Below are 22,715 nucleotides of genomic sequence, written 5' to 3' on the forward strand. Positions count from 1 at the left end.
ACAATCAGCAGGCAGCTCACTGTCTGACTCCTCTGCCTCCAAAACCTCTGCTAAACCTATAGTATGCTACCTGCCAGACAGACAAAGTTAGCTAGCTTTTGAACATATTGGAACATTCAGCAGATAAAGAGCCAGATATTTCCCTCAGGAGTTGGTGAAGACCAAAAAAGAGCTAAAAGGTGAGTGAATGTTGGATTTGTGTGTGATGTTTAGCTTGTTGAGGATTTATGCACAGAAGTGGCAAAAAAACAAACAAACCTGATTAGTTGTAGCTTTAAGAGCTTGGTAACATATCATGCATGTTTAGCTTGCGAGTAAGCTAGCATGTTATACCTGAACTTCATAGTGTTTTAGACACTATGTAGACTTTCCCAGTTGGATTACAATCTTGATGTTTGGTCTTCCTAAGTAGCTCTCTAACATAGGACCACAAAAATCACACAGAGACAGACAGACAGAACAGGCTGTACTAAAACACCCCACTGGGCAGCCAGTCACAGTCAGTAGGGAAAGGCATGCAAAATAATAATCTGTAATGACCAACCCATCTAAATGTGTTTGACTAATTCCAAAAATACCTTACCTTTTTCAAAAGTGTTTGTAATCTGATTACAGTTTTAGTCAGTAACTAACACAATGTCCACTGAAACGGGCTGTCAGCTTCATGCTGCAAACCCTATTAATTTAGACACACAGCTGTTTCATCTGCCCATCTGTTTCAGCTGGCACTGTACTTCTGACAGTGCTATATTGTGCTGTTTGAATCTGATTCATTGCTCCCTGTATGAATCTTGGGACTTGCCATTAGTTCTCGTCAGCCAAGTCGTGATTGCCTCAATGCATCCAGTGTTGGCAAGTAAACTTCTGGGATCTTTGTGTGTCCTCTGTCATTTTGTCTTTGAAGTGTACCTCAGCCAGTGAGTATCACATCTAACCGATCAGTGAGGATACATATGATTGAACACAGAGACAAGTTAGGCTCTGATTTTATGACAGCGTATGGTGCCTGCCGCATGGGGATTTGTTACAATTAATTGGCATTTTCATTGCACACACAAAGCATGTTTTTTTTTCTTCTGTGTTTTGCCAACTCACTGTGAACGTGAACTGTGCTGAACAGGGAGGAGAGGCACAATGGGGGGGTGTTGGTTGTGATCAAGACGACGGTCAGGTCAAAGGCACATGTTTTATTGCTTTATTTCCTGTTTTGAAAATTGTGAAAATTAAAAATTGGATCTCAATATATCAGCTGATACATAAAGACATAACATAAACAAATATTTGTCATAAGGATCCTTTAAATTAGTTTTTAAAGAATCGTGAAGTGGCCGTGAACTGACTGTACACTGATGGATAAATTATGTAAAACACTTTTTTTCATTTCATATCTACGGCACTTCCATGCTGTAGTATTTTGTTAACCATACATACCGACATCTCTGTGATAAGCAACAGTAACAATACTGGTTGATATCGGTCGGGCTCTAATCTTAATAACGAAGTTCAAGTTCATTTTCTGGGGATTCAAACCAACAACCTCCTCTCTAGTTTTGTTTTCATTTATTTTTTGACGTGTGGTGGGGCTGAATAAAACTGACAACCTGTCAATAGATATGAATCAATGTATCATTTTATGGTGCCAGCGGGTGTCCAAATAACAACAGATGGCAGACATGCATACCTCTTCAAAGCCGGATGACCAGTGGGAACAGCATGAGCCTGACTGGGTTCTGCATGACACTGATTCACTATTACATTAGTCAGAGAAGCTCGAAACATTGTTTTTTTTTCCTTTCATGAAATAGATAAGAACACATAACTGGAGCAGTTTACAGTGTTGTGAGTCCTGTCAGAGACAGAGCTCACAATTTGTTGGGACTCTGGGAAGAAAAGATCTGCATGTGCTTCTTAACAGTTGTCAGGATACCAAAAAAGACTAGCATATTGTTCCCTGGAGTTTTTATTTTGTAACCAAACACCCCCAAAATTGTATGATCTAAAAGCTTTGCATTAGTTTCCAGTGAAGTTAATGTTGGGGTTATGGTAAGAATGAACTTTTTCAGTTTTGCCGGAAAGTAACTCTACCCATTAATTGCATTGTTATCAGTAAGTCAGACCATGAAGAAAGAGAGTGAACAGGATAACAAGGTCTGCACTACTGAGAACCATGGTGATGATGACGGTAGGGGATGATAGCAGTGAGAAAAGTCATTATCAGCAGCAACATTTAGATTTTGCCTCATTTCAAACGTTTCTCACATGCAGGAAACAGGGATTTGTGGTGTTATTGAGTTCATGTGAATGTCTCTTTTTTTGATTGTGCATGTGTGAAATATATACTATAACACCTTGTTTGTTCTTGTGTCTTCTGCCATCTCGGTGTGTACTTTTGTCCATGCATTCCCATCTGCAAATTGTCCACATGTGTAGGCGTGTTAAGTCCCTGTATATTATTAACAGGAATCCAAGGGAGCGGGTCGATAAAGCCCCTGCCCACCAGTGTCCTCCTGAAGTCCTACACACCATCACCCAGTCATCTATGGTAATCACTGGGATCACATCACAGCACATCCTTAATCATACTGGGGGCGGTTCGGGGAAGCCAAGTACACAGGCAGTGAACCGTTGACCTCCGCGGACTACCGAATCTTTCATCTTGGAGCGACAGTTTGTACTTTTTCTCCCCCAAAAAGTCTAATTTAGAACGTTCACGTCACAGCATCACGGAAATTAGTGAATTTCAAAGAACTGTGTGCTGATAAGAATGTGGATCATACGAGGGCAACTTATATACTAATATACAGTAAATAGTCTACTTTTTATACCTTTTTATGGTAGTACAGAAGGTAAAGATTTTAGTTGTACAATGTGTCTGTGTGCAGTGGTTTTCACTCCACTACATTTATTTGACAGCTGGACTTTCAGATTAAGATTTTTTACATTGAAAAAACATATGATAAGATTATAAAATACAGTGCAATATTAAAGATTATACCAGTGGTTCCCAATCTCTTTGGCTTGTAACAAAAAACAGTGTCTAGTTAAGGCTCCTTGTCTTGTTTCAGATGTCCGAGTAGGCAGCAGTTGTACCAAAGAAAGATTTCCTCTCTAACCTTCTCATATGGTTTTATTTAAATAACTGTCCAAGAACAAATTAGGTACAATTATCCAATATTTCACAAAGAAAGCAACAATCATGAGAATATTTCCAAAAATAAATACAAATTTGTGTAGCAGAACTTTGTTTTTCCTCTTTCGTACCCCATAAATCATCTCACAACCCCCTTGATTCATCTTGTGATCCTTTGGAGGGATCATGACCCCACTGTTGGGAACCACTGGACTACACAACCTATATAAAATAGTTCAAACTATAATAATAATAATAATAATAATAACGTCATATATAATAAAATATCAGTCACATGATAAATTTACTTTTACTTTTAATAATTTAAGTACACTGATAATACTTCTGTACTTCTGTACATAGGATTTTGAATGTAGGTCTTTTACTTGTATTGTGGTATTGGTACTTTTACATAGTAAAGGATCTGAGTACTTCTTCCACCGCTGCCTGTTTGTTTATTTTTGTTGTGTGTCCTTTCCGTAAGACAAACATCTGTGCTGATGTAGAGATCCTGTTAAGCTTCAGTGAGCCTAGTGATGTGTGGTCACCCGAACTCCTCTCCCACTTAAGCTGCTTGAGCTTGAAATCCAGAGAACTCACTGTCTGACTTTTTGATCACAAAAACTTCAAATTTGATTTGTAGAACAAACAGAAAAAGTGACAAAAAATAAGAAACTCAAATACTGAGTTGACTCATTATCTGCTGCATGAAGGCAATACAATCGGCACAAAACTGTAAGCACCCTCATGCAGGAAAATGTGAAATGAAGGTGATTGTAACCAATAACAGCTCCAAGCTCCTGATGTATGCAAAATAGAGAGATAGAAGATAATGAAAGATTAATGAGTAAATCTCTGCCCATGAATATTTGAGGAGGGGAAGTCTGTTTAATACATGATCATCCTGTGAAAGGCTTCCTGTACATGCCACGGCCTCATTCGCAGATTCAGAGAGGATGCTTATTAGATTTTCAGGCGGATGGCATTTTCATTGCCCTACTCTCCAATGAGCCTCTTTCATAAATCATTTTATATAACTTTATATTTGGGTTTTATTCCTAGACGCATTATATACGGGGGGGGGGGGGGACACAAATGCTGTTTCCTGGTGGTATTTCATGGCTTTCTTGCTCAGACTTTCATCATAGACAAACATATCATTGAATAAATAAAATAACGTGCCTTATTCATACATGTTATTCATGTGATGAAAATAGTTCAATCATAATTACAAAAGCATCTGTTTCAACCACACATCCTCTTACTCTGTGCGCCACACATACACAGAGCCATCATTAGACCAATTGCATAGCAAATTACTTCCACATTATGGATTCCTGAGCTTTGAGGGCCACACTTGACATAGTATAGCTCTGTAGCTCATAGCTCTAACTGCTTTTGTGACTGACACACGAAGAGGGATCAATGGATTAGTTTCCATGGGATGGGTGTTCTTGGGGGCTGCATACGTGCCTGTACATGCTAAGAGTGGGATTACGGAGAGGCAGACAGGAGCTCTCTGGTCTGACGGGCGCCTGCCGGCCCATCTCACGGCTCAAGATGGTGACAAATGGAGAACGCTGCCAGCAGAGTGCACTCACATCTCCAACTCAATCACACTGAGTCAACACAGGAACTCACACTGTCAATCAGGCTCGCTTATTTATGCAGCCACGTGAAAATCAGCAAACATCAGCATACTTTTACAACAGGGTTTCATACATGCCTTCATTCCTGGAGCATTACCTTTGTTGTGTGTGTGTGTGTGCACACGCACGCACGCTTGTGTAATCCATTCGACTTTGCTGTATTTCTATTATGACGTTAGACTGACAAAAAAATCTCTATGATAGAGGATCAGCCATATTCCCTACAGCTACAATCTCTCTCAAACCTAAGCGGCTCCCAGACTTAAAAATATGATGTATGAGGGACACACGTTTCAAAGCCTTAGGAGGGTGTTTCACCCTGAAAGATATTTATAGTACAAGAGGGAGCTGTGTTTTTTGTTGCCTGTACAAGGGAAACCCAAAGCTATGAAGATGATGAATGGTTTTAATGAACATATTGCATAAATGTAATACCAGAGGGAGAACTGGGTGAAAATAACATTAAACAAAATTTGATCTTCCGCGCAATCGCAAACAGAAGATTCAGCACACGCATACATGCATGATGCAAAGAGAATACCCATGCGCACACATGTAAGTACCCATTTACCCTCCCAAATCTCACCACCCCCACGTTAACGGCCCCACCACACACTTGTAAACGTTGCAGAGAGTCTTTCCCCCTTCTTTGCATGTCATCAAAGTGGTGGTCGGGACTTCAGATTCCCTTGTCTCTATAGCAGAGTATGAATAATGCAGCAGTGCGGGGTTGCCTGCCTGACAGAATGACTTGATGAAACAGCTGGGGGAGACCGTGGGAGACGTCACTACACCGAAAAAGGACTGCAGCAGCTAAATATAAGCGCTGCCAAAGTCCCAGCGGCTTCTTCCATTCAGAGACAAGGAGAGAAGGTGACATAGAGACACAGAGAGAAAGTGTGTGTGTGGGTTCTTTCAGTTTTGTAGTCCAGGTAACTGTATTAGGGTTGTATGCATGTGTGTTTGTGTGTTGGCACAGTGTTCTCCACCTCTGTGCCAATGCACACACCGGGAGTGATGTGCACGGTTTGTATAGCAGCGCTGGAGGCAGGTATGGTGCATTACTGACATCCTATTCAGGAACAAAGATTTTGAGAATGGTTCTCCTCATAATGGAAGAAGTTGTTATACCAGCCAAAAGGGAGCAGAGAAACCATAACAGCACATTTAGCACTTAGAAAAGTTGCATGTATAAATTTGCTAATTTTGTTTGTAATGCCAAAAATGTATTCTTAGTAGTTATTGCTGACATTGAATAATATCTTCAAGTTTGTCCGTCTGATGGATTTGGCAATACTTGAGGCAACCCGTGGTAACATCAACTGAATTTTCATACAGTCGATCCCACTCAAAGCAATATGTATTGTAGCAATAATGTGGTGCATCAGTCTGCCTTTTGACATTTAATCTTTGAGAAATTCATTCAACGAAAGGGAGAAACTCCTTTGCCCACCCACAGAAAAACAACCGCGATTAAAATGGGAAAGTATAAACTTTTAACAAGAAGTCTTAGCTTTCAAAAATAGACTTCTCGGAATGTCTCACCTCTCTCGCCCTCTCTCCTTATCCCCCTCTCCATCCTTCTCTATCTCCTTCCAAAAAAGACAAAAAATGCGATGCACCTATGGCTGACTTAAAGCTGAATATTTTCATGAATGGCGGAGTAACAGCAAGTAACAACACTTTAAGTTAAATTCATGTTAGAATAATTTAATGTATCATCTACTTTTAAAATTTTAATAATTAAACATTTTTCTGGAAGCAGGAATCTTTAACTGGAATTGGTATTGAATTTCAGCTTTATTATTTTTTTGTTGTAAAATGAATTAATGAATGTCATATTGATTCATACTAATATTTTCCTTCAGTTTGAAATTGTACATTTCACTAATGTCCATCACAAGTACCTAACTAAAGACCTTAAGCTTACCTTAGGACTCCAAGCATAGAAAAAAATCCATCTGAGCTCTAATTAAGGTTGTTCACCATTCTCGCCTTCAGGTACTCTTGCCAAACAGGAGTGACATTTCCCCTGACGGACACCCTTGTCAGGCTCAGTACTTCAGGGCGTGATGGCACAACTTGCTGCTAATCAAACCTTTTCAGAGGCAAGCTGGTGAAATAGGTAAGAGATACTCTTTAAACGCCAGGAGCAAGTTGTACTCACTTAAGTGTGACTTCTTTTCAATGGCATCATTGTGACGGTCTATTAGTCACTCTGTTATCAGCAATAGAGACTATGAGGCACTTTAGACCAAGTTCATTGACAGTACAGCACATGACCTGCAGCTTTGTCAGGACAGACAACGGGAAAGAACTGACTAGAGCTCAATCATCCATGTGTGCAGTTTTTATATGTGTTATGCTCTCATAGGAATCAGTGGTTGAACACTGTATTTCAAGTGCTGATAAGGTAATTGGCACGTGTTGGAGTCCACAGTGCAGTTTAGTGAAATCAAACCATCTGTAATGATTAAGACAATGTCTGCATGCTGCATGTAATTGTCAGTTTTTAAATAAATAATTGCCTAAAAATAACTTTACTTTGGTGCGGCAAAAATATTGTACAACGCCAAAATTACAGATGTGCTCATCTGATCACCGTCATTGCTTGTGTGTGTGGGTAGGTGGTGACGTGGAGGAGCTTGTCGCTATTACAAAATTTTACTCAACATGGTGGATATTTGATTATGTCAACAACTTGAGGAAACCAGACAAACAGATGAATCCATGCAAAGCATGACACAGGTAACTAGAGAATTTTACTAGTGGACTGCTTGTAGTTCATTACTATTCATGCCCAGACATCACCTGGGCATGAATGGTATGGCTAGTTAGTTTCACTTGAGTAAATTAACTAGCAAGCCCCGAGGCCTAAGCTAACCCCCCACCGGGGCTACATTTTCTTTAATGTATTTTTAAAGTGTTTTTTAAACTACAGTGGGGTGGCTCGGTTGAAAACATAGATATAATGGCTGGAAAGCTCACCAGCAACATCTGTTGGTTAAAATGTGAATGCACTATAGGAAGCAGGTCTGAGATCAGTGTTCTTTACCCTCAAGGTGTGTAGAGTGACGTTCAACATTTGACGCTTCCAAATATCACAATGCCCCGGAACCCCCCTAACATGCTCAGTTATTGGACCTCAGTATTTTGAAAATCCTGCGTACGACAACTTTAATTTGTAGTCGTGTTTCTGTCTGCCTGATGAATTTAAGTCTGAAAGTCGGGTGTGGATTCATCACTATGAGCGTCTGCTTTGCACACATAGACATTTGATCCACTATTAATTTAAACATCTTTCTAATTCCCAACTGTGCTTAGTTTGGGCCAATAATGAACAGTTTGCATCTTCTTTAGTCTGTTGTGTACTACACAGTGAGATTGTGTTGGGTGTATCCATTTGGAAATTCTAAGCCTTTGTGTGAGAAACCACCTCTCACACCTCCCTTTCTCAAACATCCCTACAAAGTGTTTGACATGTTAATGATTTGTGGAGGGTGTCGTATGCTGTGTAGACTGTAAAGCACATGGAGGCAAATTTGTGATTTGGGATATTGGGCTATATTAAAAAAACATGTACTTGAAATATGTCCCTCTAGAGCCACAATAGTACTAGTACTCAATTTGTTTGTTATAATATATAAGCAGCTGAGATGAACACACATTGTGCTGCTTTTCTGCCTTTTCCTCGGTTTTGACTCCCCAGATCTATGGTTGTGCATCACAATTTTCCCATTAGGTCCTCACATCAGCTTCCGGCTAATGCTAAGCTAATGCTAAGTGTTGTGTGCGCTTAATGCTATACTCCAGGTCCTGCTTCATGCAACACACACAACATGTAACTTTAGAACAGGAGAAAGCAAAACATGAAGCAGCTAAACAGGATAAATAGCTCAGAGGAGGAAGGCAGCATCGTGCAAAGTAGGACATGTACAATGCAGGCAATTAATACAAAACATTAAGCAGACAATCAGCGCAGGTAGTTAAACCATGACAACATAAAATCACATTACATTACAGAAGACAGGTAAAACAAGAAGGGATGCACAGACAGAAAGGCTAGCAAATGAAGACAGACAAGGCAAGCATGCAGCGACTACGTATGATGGCAGGTCTGGTTGCTTTTTAACCAGGTTTTCCGATTATATGCAAAGGTAAGATTCACTATATCATATATTTAATGGAAGGATGTTCAAAAACTTGGAAACTCTTACTGTAAAGGCTGTCTGTAAAACAAACACCCCTCACACTCCTTTCTTCTTTTTTGTTGCAGTGTGTGTGTGTGTGTGGACATGTATTACTTATGTTGTGGGGACATAAATCTATTTACACAGTCACATTGTGGGGACTCGTCCCCATAACGTAAATCATTACATTTTAGGGGGAAGACTTGGTTTAAGGCTAGGTTTAAGTAAGTATTGGTAGGGATGTCAATCTAATGTCCACTGACGTGATGGAAACACAAATGTGTGGGTGTGTGTGTATGTGTGTCTGTGGTGAGTAACCTTTCACAGTATTAATTTTCCCCCACTACAAAATGGCTAATGCTCATTAATTATTACTTACTAATTTTTTTCATTGTGTATTTGATACGTAGTATTTTTATCACTCAATGTATTTAAAATATAATGGACTTCTCATACGAAATAGTTCATACAGTTGTATTGCTTGTTTGAATATATTCAATCTATAATGTTTTTTTTATTCTTGGGCGAAGTCTTCGTCTCTACCTTTGATTAACTGCTAAATGTATCATTATTGAGTCTGTGGGATTTATCTGGTTTCTGGCTGGTTCTTGAATGTGAAGTTAAAGGGGTCATTGCAATTTAAAACTCCTAGCTAAATTAGGCTTTACCACACAAAAGTGACCTATACTGCAGTCCTATTCTGCTCCTATTATTTATTCAGAGATACGGCTGCTTATAAATAGCAGCACATCACAACCTGACATCCTATTGTTATGGCAGCAACAATCAAAGAAAGAGAGCTTGTAAAGTTAAAATACTAAGCACCTTACATTGCCACTGTGATTCTAGCTTCACAGCTATGTAACTGTATAATGATGTATAAGCTCAAAGTCAGACATGTTATTTCTGTTAGATCACAATAAAGCTTTTAATCAAGTTTGTTAAATACAATCTGTTGCAGCACTTGTTTGATTCCTCTTTATAAAGATGGCCATGTATCTGTTAAATTAAATAAGATGTAGTTGGGTTAGTCTTGTAGTGTTTACCTTGCATTTCCCTCTCAGCTGAAACGCCTCTATGGGGAAATAATTTGTGTAAAATCAACCTCAAGATTACTTTGGGGCCCCTTCTAATTTCACACGGCTCTCCATTAGAGTTGAATTCCAAAACATGCAGGTTATATTCATTCATCTCTGTAAACACAGTTTTGGTTATGATGCAGGTTACTGTTGTGTACCAGAGGTATAAGAACCATAAAACAGCTATGATGTACAGTATACTGTTCCTGTACAATTGAGTATCACTCTGAGGCTGAGAGAAAAAAAAGTTGGCCAATAAACTGCTACACATGGGCTTCGAGTAATCCCTCACCAACAACAGCATGTTAATATTTAGGCCATGTTCAGACCGGTAAGAAGGGGAAATACAATCCAAGAAGTCCAATTTGAGTGATACATTCAGGAGCTAAGACCTATCAGACACTAACACACTTTACAGCAGTTTGTAATACTATGAGACAGGAGTTTACCACTCTGGAAAGTTACCACGTTATTTTATTCTATGTCCTGACAAGTCCAAGGTAAACAGGAGAAATCATGTTATAAGCTAATCTACTGGGTGTGTGCACTTACATACATTTGATTGGCTAATGATGTTGCATTTAGGGATTCACAGATCAGACTTTTTCTTTCCTGATACTGGTGTTGTGAACAGATACAGACCTTACAAACAACACTGTGCTGCTGTGATAAACGATAACCAAAGCAGATGCTGGACTCGCTGGACAGCTGAGGCAAAAGGTGTCGTTCAGCTTTGTTACAAGTTTCTGCAGTTCTTCATAAACACTTCACTTATGTGTGGCTCTAGTCTTTTTTCTTCTTTTTCCTCACAAACCAAAACTGACCTGCTAAACAACGTAGCTCCTCCATTTGTCATTAATAAGATGTAACACTGGTCCTCGATTTCTGAGTTGCTCTCCTGCAAGCTTTCTTAAACACAACGGTGTAAATTCCACAAGGGATGGTGAGGACATGTCCCCCTCACTTTTTACTGAAAGCTCTCTAAACAGTGTCCTCTGACTGTTCAGATGCCAAACTACAGAGAGAAGAGTTGATAAAAAATGTTGATATGCTCATTTGAGTCACTTTCAATTATTATCATGTGCTCAGAGTAAGTGGTCTCACTGAAATGAATGAGGAGGCTGCTCTTTTTGAGGCAGAGCTATTATTGTACTGAACGTGGCGTTATGGTTAACTTTGACCTCCGTAGTTACCAAACTACTATGGAGGACTGAGCGAAAAACAACAACAAAACAAAACGGACAAAATGCATGTTGCATGGACTTGGACTTATTTCTTGCATCAAAAGTCAGTTGTTTTTTAGGATACAAAACCTGATGATGTGGTGTGGCAAAAACTGACTGGTCAAAATCAGAATCCTACATTTTGTACAAGGTCTCTTTCAGGTGTTCACGAGTTATTGCTTAAGTACATACTGTGAGTAAAGCCACCAAGCAGTGTGTAATGTAGTGTGATAAAGTACACATGTGAAATATATTGGCCTGTTTCCTGTTTGTTTTCATACAGGGCTAGGGACCTGCTCCAGTCAGGTAACATGGTAAACACTGTTTGGTCCCTTTCTCCTGATTGCATAATCCTCTCTACTTTCCACCACAAAATATTGTGCAAAGAGGCAAACTCCATTTACTGAGTCATTTTTTTGGTTACATGTTAATTCAATATTTGTATATTCATATTTTATAACATCTTAATCTCGGATGCAGTGAAAAGGCCCTCAAGTTAAATTTGTTCCAGTTCATTTGACTTGTTCGTTGTACACTGAACTGCTGAGTGCGTGTGTGTACTAAAGAGACGGAAAGACAAGAGGAGAAGGACAAAAAGACAATCATGAATCCAGCTGTCACATGACCACTAATGCGTGGCGTTCTCCTAACATCCATACATGATGATTCACATGTCAACTCTCACCTGCAGGCATTCCCCTAGCCTTCTCTCTAATGAACACCATTTGTTTTATTGCAACCTCTCAATTATTCAGTACCGTCAGCTGAATCCATATGTGCACGTATGCGTCTATGCTTGTGTGTACTTTTTGTTTATGTGTGTGTATGAGCAGATGCAATGTGTGTGTGGTAGACAAGGAATGAAAAAAAGAAATTGAACGGTGAGGGTACACTGGGGTTGTATTTCCATTCTTGGCCGCGCATTCGCAGTAAAAAATTCATTCCAGTGTTGGACTTATTTTTCCCCATGTATGAGAAACAGACTTGGACCTCATCTGGCCCCTGTGTGCCGAAACACACAGCTATAAAAGCATGCCTTCTATTACAGCACCCTCCTTTTCAACGTGAACATATCTTCTTCAGGATTTCAACCAACCGACAGAGAGGTGGGAATATAAAATGGCCCACAGCGCACTGAACTGCCAGCAATTTAAAGGTTAAAGGAGAGAGTATCGGACCAGAAGGTTTTAATTCCTGAACCAGTTAATCTGCAAAGGAAAAGTGAAAAAATAATGTTTTTTTCTCTTCTGAGCTCCATGTGGCTTTGAGGTAGTTGTTAAACGCTTAGATTCGTAAAAGTATCATTGCCACAGTGTAGAAGTGCTCAATTACAACTAAAAGTCCTACATCCAAAATCTTAATTATTTTAAAAGTATTAACATTATCAATATCAGTAAACGTAATAACATCTGAAAATAAATTATGCAGAATGGCCCTTTTCAGGATGCATTAACTTGTAAGCAACATTTTAATGTTGCAGTTGTTCAACATGGAAAAATATTTAACTACTTTATATACTGTGGGTAGATTATTCTATAAAAAAGGATCATATTTAATATGATGATCATATGATTTTTATGTAAAATTTGAATCTTCAAAATAACTTGTAACTAAATAAATAAAGTAGAGTACAAAGTATATTATTTGCCTCTGAAATGTAGTGGAAGTAGAATAAAATAGAAATACCCAAGTACAAATAACTCAGAATTGTACTTAAACCTGCAAAAATAGATATTTTTTTGGCCACTTGGGGATGACTGAATGAGACGATTATTTAAACCATCATCTAGTAATGAAAGTGATAAAGAGAAAAGAAACGTCACGCAGAATCGCCCACCACCTCTGCCAAACAATTTCCTGGGGGAAACCCTGAACATTGGTTGGTAGTAGGGCCACAGTATTATTGGTCAGCTCACCGGTGTAAATGCGTCAATCTTAATGAAAAGAATGATTAGTGTTGTTGTTAAGATATTGCTAATGATTAAAATATTCAGTAGACAATGTTATTATTATTAACAAAATATTTTGAATGAATATTTGAATGGGAGCCAATAGAGACACATTTGTAAACCAGTAGAGATTCTACTATACTGTTTCTACCAAGATAGCTATTATCTGATGCTCTATTAGTGGATGTCTTTTTCCATGTTAAAAGACCAGCAACACCAAATATATCAATTCACATACAGTATATCCTGAATATTTCATCCATATCTCCTGCCTCTAGGAGCATCAAATCATTGAAAAAAATTCCCATTGCCTCAGTATGATCTCACACCTGCTTAATGAAACCATTTTAGATGGAGACATGGACAAAAACATCTGCATACATGCTTGTACTTCAAATACACACACACAGGAGACATCTGGCCACTATGCTGAATGCACAGACTTATTCATATATTTTCAGCAAATGCTTCGTCAATTATTTAGCCACAGTGCTATTTATGGGCCAAATGCTCTGTCTTCAAATATGCATGATGTATCTATTAAGGATTTGATGTCTCCTCGCCTCTGTTTGAGTGGCAGAATCATGTGACAGCAGGCCACAATGGGCAAGAAAACACAAATAGTACAAGACATGAGTGAGGTCTGTGTGTCAGCGTCTTGGTTTATTTCTGGATGAAGTGTCTTGGCTTGCGTGACCTGCGCGGCACACCGGGTGCTAATGGAGCTAACGCTGCAGACATGGTGCGTAATGTTCTGAAAAGTTGGAGTGCACAGGGAACCTGAATTGAACCAGCTGGGTGAAACAGAAGCATTATCTTTGGAGGCTCAGCACAGAGTGGTAGGATTATCTGTGGAGATTACAGTATATTCAGAAATGTATTGTAATGCAGTGGCATACTAAATTCTATCAAGGGATAGCAGAGCCCAATTGCTGTCTTAGCACCTTATCAAACATTGGCATATTTTCTATTTTCTCCAAAGAAGAGGAGATTAAAAATATTATATTATCATGAGATTATTGATTTCTTGTTAATGCATAATCACCAATCACACCTTTACAAACTGAGGTGATTTTTTTTGTTTTGTCACCACTTTAGTCTGGTCTTCTTGTTAAAATCTATTAAGTCATTATATAAACAAATTTTCATTTTGTTGTTCCCTATTACAGATTGGTAAGAAGCAAAATTTATTCCCTTTCCTACTTTATGAAAGCTTTCATATTTTTGCAGCTGTTGGTCCCTCGTGATGTGATAAAATGTACTTCCCCCAAAAATGTATTCTCCCCTGTGATGTGTTTTTGCTTCATTTTCACTCTAGTAAAGACAATAACAATATTTGAGTTTAGTTTGTTTTACTTTCCTATTGCGGCTTTTTTAAGGGGTGAAAGCAATGTTTGAATATTTCATACCATCAAAGAACAAATGTAGGACATAAAAGCAGTCTATAAAGTTGTTTCATGTGCAGAACAGCTTGTCTGTGATCTTATTTTCTCAAACCGTAAGAGAGATAAGTTGTCGTGCTATTTATTAGTGTTCCTGTCTTCTATAAATTTCCCCAGTGACTATTTTCTTAGCCAGTACTTTTATACAACATGGAGAAATATCTGCCACGAAGGAAGTTATGCAGATTACACTTCTATTAGCAGCAAATTATTAGTATCAATATGAACGAGCTTGTTAGCACATGCAGCAATATCAAAAATGGCTAAACAGACACAGAAAAGGGATAAACCCCTGCATTTTAGTAGTAGAAAATCTGACAAAAACTTACTCTAGTCTACCCTCACTTTACCATAAAAAGTTTTCATAGTACAGGTCACAATGGTTTGGTAAGTGATCTTCTGCAAGTGTGGTGCAAAAACACCACAGCAATGACCACTTACCACCACATGTGATGCTAAAATCAATTTAACATCTCCTGGATTTCCACTTTACTGTTAAGCTTTTCTCACTTCCTCAGCAATAATAAATCCTTGCTGCGTGAGATAACTCACACCCACCTACAGTATGTATTAATATTACCAGTGATTTTGTCACAAATGCGGCACTCATTCCAAGACTGTCAGAGGAAGATTATGAGTAATATAACCTCTTTGTCATACATATACATTCCATGATTGACTTTGTTTTTTCATTTGGATAAATCCTCAGAATGTAATTACGAGATTTCTTAAAAATAGAAATGAAAATATTTTTGATCCGATGAGACATAGTTTCATCAGAATAGTGTTATGTCATGTGAACAGTCTTAGTTATCACACTATTAACTTAGATAATAGTACTGTCTAATGTCAATGTGCTAATGTGAAAATATTCCAGGGAGACAGTCAGAGGAAGTAATGACTTCCATTTCCTGTTTTCCTGCATCAGTAAACATGACCTGCAAGCAGCATCACAAGGACAGGAACGGCCTGCCTCATGACTCTGAGTAGGTGTATGGGACGCTGAGGGCTTGTGAGTCATCCACAAGTCCATCTGAAATGCCTGGCCAGGTTTCTCCAATCCCCATCCAGAGGCTCCATCTGTGGGCCCCATGGGCCAGCTGCTGGCCTCTCTCACGCTCCTTCAGCCCAAGCTGGTCAGGCACGATGCTCCAGTCATAATCCTTCCCCTGCCGGCTCAGCCAGGCAGCCATCTCCCTCCTCTCGTTTCTGAGCTTCTACCCTTCTGCTTGTTTGCCTGACTTCCTGCATGGATGGATCCCGAGCCTGGAAACCCAGCTATGGATAGACATCAGTTAACTCCATAGCAAGCCCACGCGAACCCAGCCCCTGCAGCGTAAACATTTGGAGGACAACACGCACCTGTCTAACTCTGTGCACCTCAGAGCATGTGAATGACAGTGTGAAATGGGAAACAAAGGAAAAAGGAGCATGTGCTGAAAATATGGGCTTTTGCTACAATCTGGTAATTGGGAAAGGGAGGAAGCTTTTTTGAGCTTTGCACCTATCACGCTATAATGTGAACATACTGTGGCATTGCATAAGGTTGTGTACTCATTAAGGGCTAAAAATAAGCCTGGACCAGACACTTTAAAAACTATGCTGCAATTGTATTTATTACCATTTATTAATAAAAAGAAAAACAGCCTGTTCAAGGCGGCAATGTTGCGCCGTTATTCTGCCTCGCCATTCTGTATAAAATGTACAAACATGGAATGGGGAGTACTGTTGTTCCTCCGTTAAGCTGGCAGCAGAGGTAGTAACAGAGCAGAATCAACGTCTTTGTCTGACGGGACGCAGACGCTGTTGTGTAACACGTCACACCTCTTTTGCTTCCTGAACGCCGGCATGCTATCTAAAATCACACACTGGGGCAGCATTATGCCAGCGTTGTTTGGTTCAGTGTAAAAAAAGCAAAGCCGGCATAATGATGGGTCTTCTTTACGGCAGTACTGCGGGATCTCTGTTTAAAAAGGGCTGGTAACTTTGTAGGACAGAAAAGCCAAAGATATGTTTGAGGTAATTGAAAACAAGTGTCTGCATTTCATAGTCTGTCCACTACAAAGCGTTGATAAGATTATTTTTTACCTGTTAAATGTCCAACTCAATACATAAAGTATATTGGTCACAGTTTTTAAAGCTGCAATAATTGATGTATTTTGGCCACTTTACCAACTCGACTTGTTGTTGTTGTTGTTGTTGTTGTTGTTTGTTATGTTCCTATGTCAAAAAATTAGTATTGGCCAATATATTTTTATCAGATTGTTTAACATCTTAAATGTCATTATAAAAAATAAAATTAAACTGCTTTAATATTGAACCTGTTACACTACAAGACTACATAAAAAACATGGTCCTTAAACTCCTTTTTAATGTGTATGTGTATTACTGAGTATCTGCCCACATACTGATTGAATAAACAAACCAACCTCTTAAGAGTTACTAGTAAATTTTAGTGTTTGGCTTAAAAGATTAGTTAAACAGGGACAAACAATTTTGTGGGACTTACTGGGGCTAGAGTCAGATGAGGCAGATTATGGAGCTACTATGAATCATCAAACCTGACAGTGACATAGCATTTCATCTGCATAATGTTTCCTCTCTCACTTGGGACTTCCAGCCTGTTGACTGTCACGACTTATCACTCATCCCATATTTACATTTTATTTCACTTTGTAATTCAGTCTCAAGTTGCCATCCCTGAATTAGTTTTCAAAGATGCAAACGATGATTGTTTGCTTACTTTGAATTAAGCAGTAGCACTTGATTTCTTCCTAATCAGAGTATCTTTGCAGTTGCACAATTAAAAGGTCCTGCTTTACCCTTGTGTGTTTGCTCGGCCCATTCATTTTGAATGCATACTGATTGGCAAGAGCAAAGTCAGCAGGGCCAGACCCTAAATCGATACAAAAATTATACCAGAGGCCCTGCCTAGTGATTTGTGGGCTGGTTCCGGGCTGTATCCATATGCTACAAGTGGGAATTTAAATTTCATTTCATGTGCTCATCTTTTAATGGGTTAACTCTTCATCAATGGTGATCTTTTTTGGGGGAGAAGGAGGGGAATGGTTGCCCTGTTTCAGATATTTTAATAATTCATCAGTGACATGTCCCCAGGAAATGAGTCTTTTTTAATATATTCCTAATGGCCCACTTAAAAGGTTATGTCTATAAGATGGCTCTAGCTGGAGACACTCTGGCATTTTAATCAGAAGAAGAGATGGTAGACTTTAGACCTTTTTTTTATGAATTCCCATGTTCTATTGATTACATGGAAAATTTGCTTCTGTCTTGAGCGTGACTATGCAGAGCTGTTTCAAGTGAAGATTAATCACATCAACAATCAGTTTTATTGCTGTCATAGTCATGAATGTGGATCAGCATGAGCTTATGCACATATTTGTACACAAGCTTCTAGTCACACTACCCAACCCTGTCTTCTAGAAATTACATTTACATACTAATTTACAACAGCACAGAGAGAAACATAATGCCGTCTGAATTACGTTTTTTTATCAACATAACAAGGAAACATTTTTAATGAATGGATCTGCCAAGTTGTAAAATGTTAATACAGAATATATCTGCAAAATATTAACTGACAACAGATTTTGTTTTCCCTACAAAATCCATTCGCCCCACAGATACTTCCTGTCCACGATGATAAAATGATCGAATCGGGGAGTAACGTGCGAAATGTCGAAGTCACAGATATGGCTACCGGTGAACATAATTAACACAGAAATAATGTTTCCTGCAAAACGAAACTGGCAAAACAAATTAGTAGTTTATAAATGTATTTTGTAGGAGATGGGGTTGCCACATGAGCTCACAAACATATACTTAAGCATTCAGTCACACACATTTTCCCATACACCCACTTGTAATTATCAGCAAACTCACACATACTGTATGCATTTCTTGGCATTTGTGGGTGTTCACTGTTACTGTTCAAGAGGTAGTTTGCCGGTAATGAAGGTGCTTATTATTTCCAACGACTTTCGACATCACCACCATTATCATTCTCATCATCCACATTGTGTTAACTGAAGTGCCAAAATTCGAAACTTCTCACTATTTCATTATTATAGTGGAGTTTGTGCTGCTCTGTGTCTGCAGGTGGTTGTTCGGATGTAGCAACCAAAGTCAATAGGGCACATGAATTTGTAATGTCCCCAGCACCCTCAGGACTGTGATAATGTCAGTCGTTTGATGCCAGGGTTATGGATCAAGGAATGGAGGTGGTGATGAAAAATACATAAGAGCCTTGTAACGGATGACCTCTCTGAGAAAAGGCGTAAGAAAGCCCTCGTTTTTTGACGATTTCTGCATCTTGGGGATACAGTATGTGACAGCTTGGAGATGCCAGGGTCTTGACAGCAAACACTTCATTTGCATCTTCTTTCTTTGTAAAGATAGCACAGGTGTAAATTATGCTGAAGTGCTTGTCTCATAATCTGGTTATTCTGGGGTCACTTGCTACACACAGTAAGAGGCGAGAAAATTGATGCACTTTATATTAAGGAGAGAATTTTTTTGCAGGGTGGAGTACAAAGTCGAGAGAAATCCCAGCTACAAAGTACTGAGTAAGACCAAGGGACAGATGAGTACTTGAGTGTTATTCAGCTCTTTCACCATCTGGTTCTTCCAGACGGGTTAAGGCAGAGGCATATGGAGCAAGATGTGAGGATGATGCTGTATCTGAATTGTTAATGCTAGCCCGCTCTGCCAACTTGTGTGTTAATGACAGATCGATGTTTGAGTGCACTCCTTTACGGCAGATTGACAAGTTAACCCATGGAGCTCAAAATTTTATTGGATGCCAGGAGCAGCTTTGCAAAACAACTGAGTGGCTTAAGAAAAATATAATGAAAGTGATTTGCTGGGTGAAATTTCACAAGCGTGGGGTGACACATCAGCAGAGGACCCACATGTGAAAAAATAGCTGAGGTGAGATTTAATCTAAAAGAGTAACAGCAATGGCACGTTGAAAGGTCACGTGTACTACTATTTCCTTCCCCACGAGCCGCACTGACATGGACAAAGCACCTCATCTGAGCAGCCCATCCCTTCCCACAGTGACTTATCAATGGATGTTAGTCTTTTTCCGCCGTTGAGACGTTTCCACGTCTCTGCCCGCCAAATATTAAAATATTAAACACACATCCCACCTTGTGCAACTGAGCTGACAAAATGTACTGTTGGAGAGAACATAAGAATCTGCATCACCATGTGGGAAACATTTCTATTTTTTCACTCGGTGTTGGCGACAAGCGTGGATAAGACTGACACATCTATATAGGTTGTTGGAGGTCAAATTACAGATTACAGATTGATTTTACACAAAGTCAGTTTACAGGTCTAGACTAGGTTAAAAAAAGTTGTATAAAGCCTTCTGTGGCTCCAGACAGAGCTGCGTGAAATCTGATAAACTTCAAGTGATGTCACTTGAGTCTGCGTCAGTTGGGGCTACTAGTTTGAAACTACAAGTTTGAAAATGAAAAACAAAAACAAAAAAAGGTTATGTTTATGTTCAGTTTCTCAGCAAAACGTATTGTTTGCATTTCCTTCCTCATAAAACATTTGCAAAGCTGATTTTTTAAAATATTTTTAATAGTGCATTGTTTACATCCATGTTTTCCTGCAAGCAGTTCTTCCCTGCCTTTGTTGACACATTACTGCTGCCAACTGCCGATCTGTGAAATAACATGAAACCACCGGCAGAATGTGAATCGTGCCTCCTTTGTGCATGTGCATCCTACGGCATGTGCACGATACAAAAAAAACAGGGACCCACTCATAAAAACATTGCTGTATAGCGCTACTAATATAGCAACAATGTCAGACTGGATAATGAAAAGAAAACAAAATGGCAACCCAGTCTGATTACCAGGCTATGTCCTAATGGTTTACCTACCAAACATACATTCTGGAAAATAACAAGGAAACAACATTAAAAAGTACTGAATAGAGGCAAAAAATACTCATTACAACCAGTAAACACTTGTTGGGTCACTGACATTGATCACAATCCTGAAGCCATTTTGTTGTATAGAGCAATAAAACACCTTACACATGGCACTATTAAAATGGGAATGATATGCAGTTCTCATGCCTGTAAACGGACTACCATTATTTTTGCACCCGGGCTCATAAAACGTTAATAAAATGTGGAACTATTAATGCTGCAATCAGTTCAGCTGCATAGTAAGTACAGATTAACCATGCTGATATCAGCATATGATACAGTCACTTCCAGCTATTGTTATTCAGATGTGAACAGGGGGTCAAATTGAGGGGAGTCAGAGGAGGCAACATCCACCTGCTTTGCAAAATTGATGAAGGGCACCCTAAAATGAACAATAACACATAGCACTCTCTCACCACTATATCTCTTGGTAAATTTCAACGAATTGCCCGCAGGCAATCTGAGTGTATACTCTTTGACACCGAGCTAACCTATTTTGAGAGGATGGCAATATTGAAACATAAGGGGAGGAGGAGAGGGTAGACCAACAGACAAACACAATAGACAATTTTGTGAGTGTACAGTGAGACAGCAGGGCAGATCTGTCTTCATTTAAAGGTTGTCTCAAGCCGTGATTGTGTCTGGGACGGCAGACCTGAACTCATGCTGGATAAAGGTTATGGTGGCTGCTTCCCTCCAGGGAGGAGCTGATAAAAGGGAAGTCTTGTTGGAGGTCTCAGGGCCAGTAGAATCATGACTGTGTGCTGTGGGTTCCCTCTAACCGTGTTGGTGACATGATGGAGGGCTTTTCCCATTTCCCATCTGCCCCTGACTTCAGCTAACAGCCTCTGTTTTTATTGCCAGAGAATGCTAGATTTGAGCAGGTACTGTAACTAACAGCAAGTTTAAACATAGCAATCAGATGTATAGTTCAGATGGAAACTTCTGTTGTTTGTACTGTATATTAAATATGGCCTGCAGGCCTTATTGAGGTACAGTGCAGTAGTATTATCACTTGTTTAGAGTCATACTGAAGGTAGCATATGTATCCATTGTGTTTGTGAAATATAATATGTATGTGTAATACAATACGTATAATATGTTTTCATATGTTGAATGTATAAGTCATATCCTTAATTTCTTATTTATTCATTGATTTTAAATAGATCTTTATCTATTTCCTAGCTCTTTAGACTGTTTCATCAGGTTCTGTAAACAATAGTCTTTTCTAATCTTTTAATTTATCGATAACTGATTAATAATTATTTGATTATTCTCTGATAGTAATTTGAAAATATTTGTTTTTTAGAACATTGGTCGGATAAAACAAGTTAGTTGAAGACGTAACTTTGGGGTCTGGGAAATTCTGTACTGTGTGTACAATGAATTGTCAGAGGCATTAATTACGATTGACAGGAATGCAGTCCATCTCCTCCTTCATATTATCTCTCATCTTTCTTGTGTGAAATGGCTGAAAGAAGTAGAAAAATAAAACCTGTTGATGAAGGCGGCTCATTTTGTCCTTGGAGAGTTCTATTGTTTTGTGGGAGGTGTACTGAATTTCCTGTGTGTCAGTTTTGAGCTATATGCTGAAGTTATTATACCGACTTTATCATTCCTGAGTACGCATTTGCCAAGGGAAATCGTTATATATGTGTTTAGTCTGTATCCCAGCCAGTGCCTTGGGTTGTTTATGTCAGAGCACCCTCGAGAGTAAAAAGAAATGAAGTCCTGGCTCAAATGTTAGTGGTCTTGTGTTGTAAAGAACCATATACTGTTTGTAACTACTCTTATGTGCTTGTTGCTGTACCTTGCTCTTTAGATTGTAAAATCATTCTGACATTTTCTCAACATTTCCAATAAAAAAAAAAAATCTCACATATTCTATTATAAGAGGTGAGAAAATAAAAGATTTTCATGAAATAAATGATCAACATCCCTAAAGTCACCCTTCTTCATGTTTTTACACCACTGACAGTGGTCTGCTACAAGCTGAACTCACAGTGAGTTCTGCATGCTGCAAAGGTGTGCAACTGTGCACTGCAGCAGTGGGAGTGTGACTCATAGTTGTACCCACAGCCAACA

At 39.0% G+C, this 22,715-nt stretch overlaps 1 long non-coding RNA gene across 2 annotated transcripts; it reads left to right on the top strand.

Annotated features, from left to right (window-relative positions):
- Positions 1–5,515: 5,515 nt before the first annotated feature.
- Positions 5,516–17,101, top strand: LOC122887648. 2 transcript variants are annotated; one of them, XR_006380576.1, is made up of 4 exons: positions 5,516–5,652; positions 6,781–6,904; positions 7,407–7,527; positions 15,591–17,101. It is a non-coding gene; the product is annotated as an uncharacterized LOC122887648 (long non-coding RNA). The 2 variants fall into 2 exon arrangements; XR_006380575.1 differs by lacking the exon at positions 7,407–7,527.
- The last annotated feature ends 5,614 nt before the right edge of the window (positions 17,102–22,715 follow it).

This window comes from Siniperca chuatsi, linkage group LG13 (assembly GCF_020085105.1).
Source record: "Siniperca chuatsi isolate FFG_IHB_CAS linkage group LG13, ASM2008510v1, whole genome shotgun sequence".
NCBI classification, from domain to species: Eukaryota; Metazoa; Chordata; class Actinopteri; order Centrarchiformes; family Sinipercidae; genus Siniperca; species Siniperca chuatsi.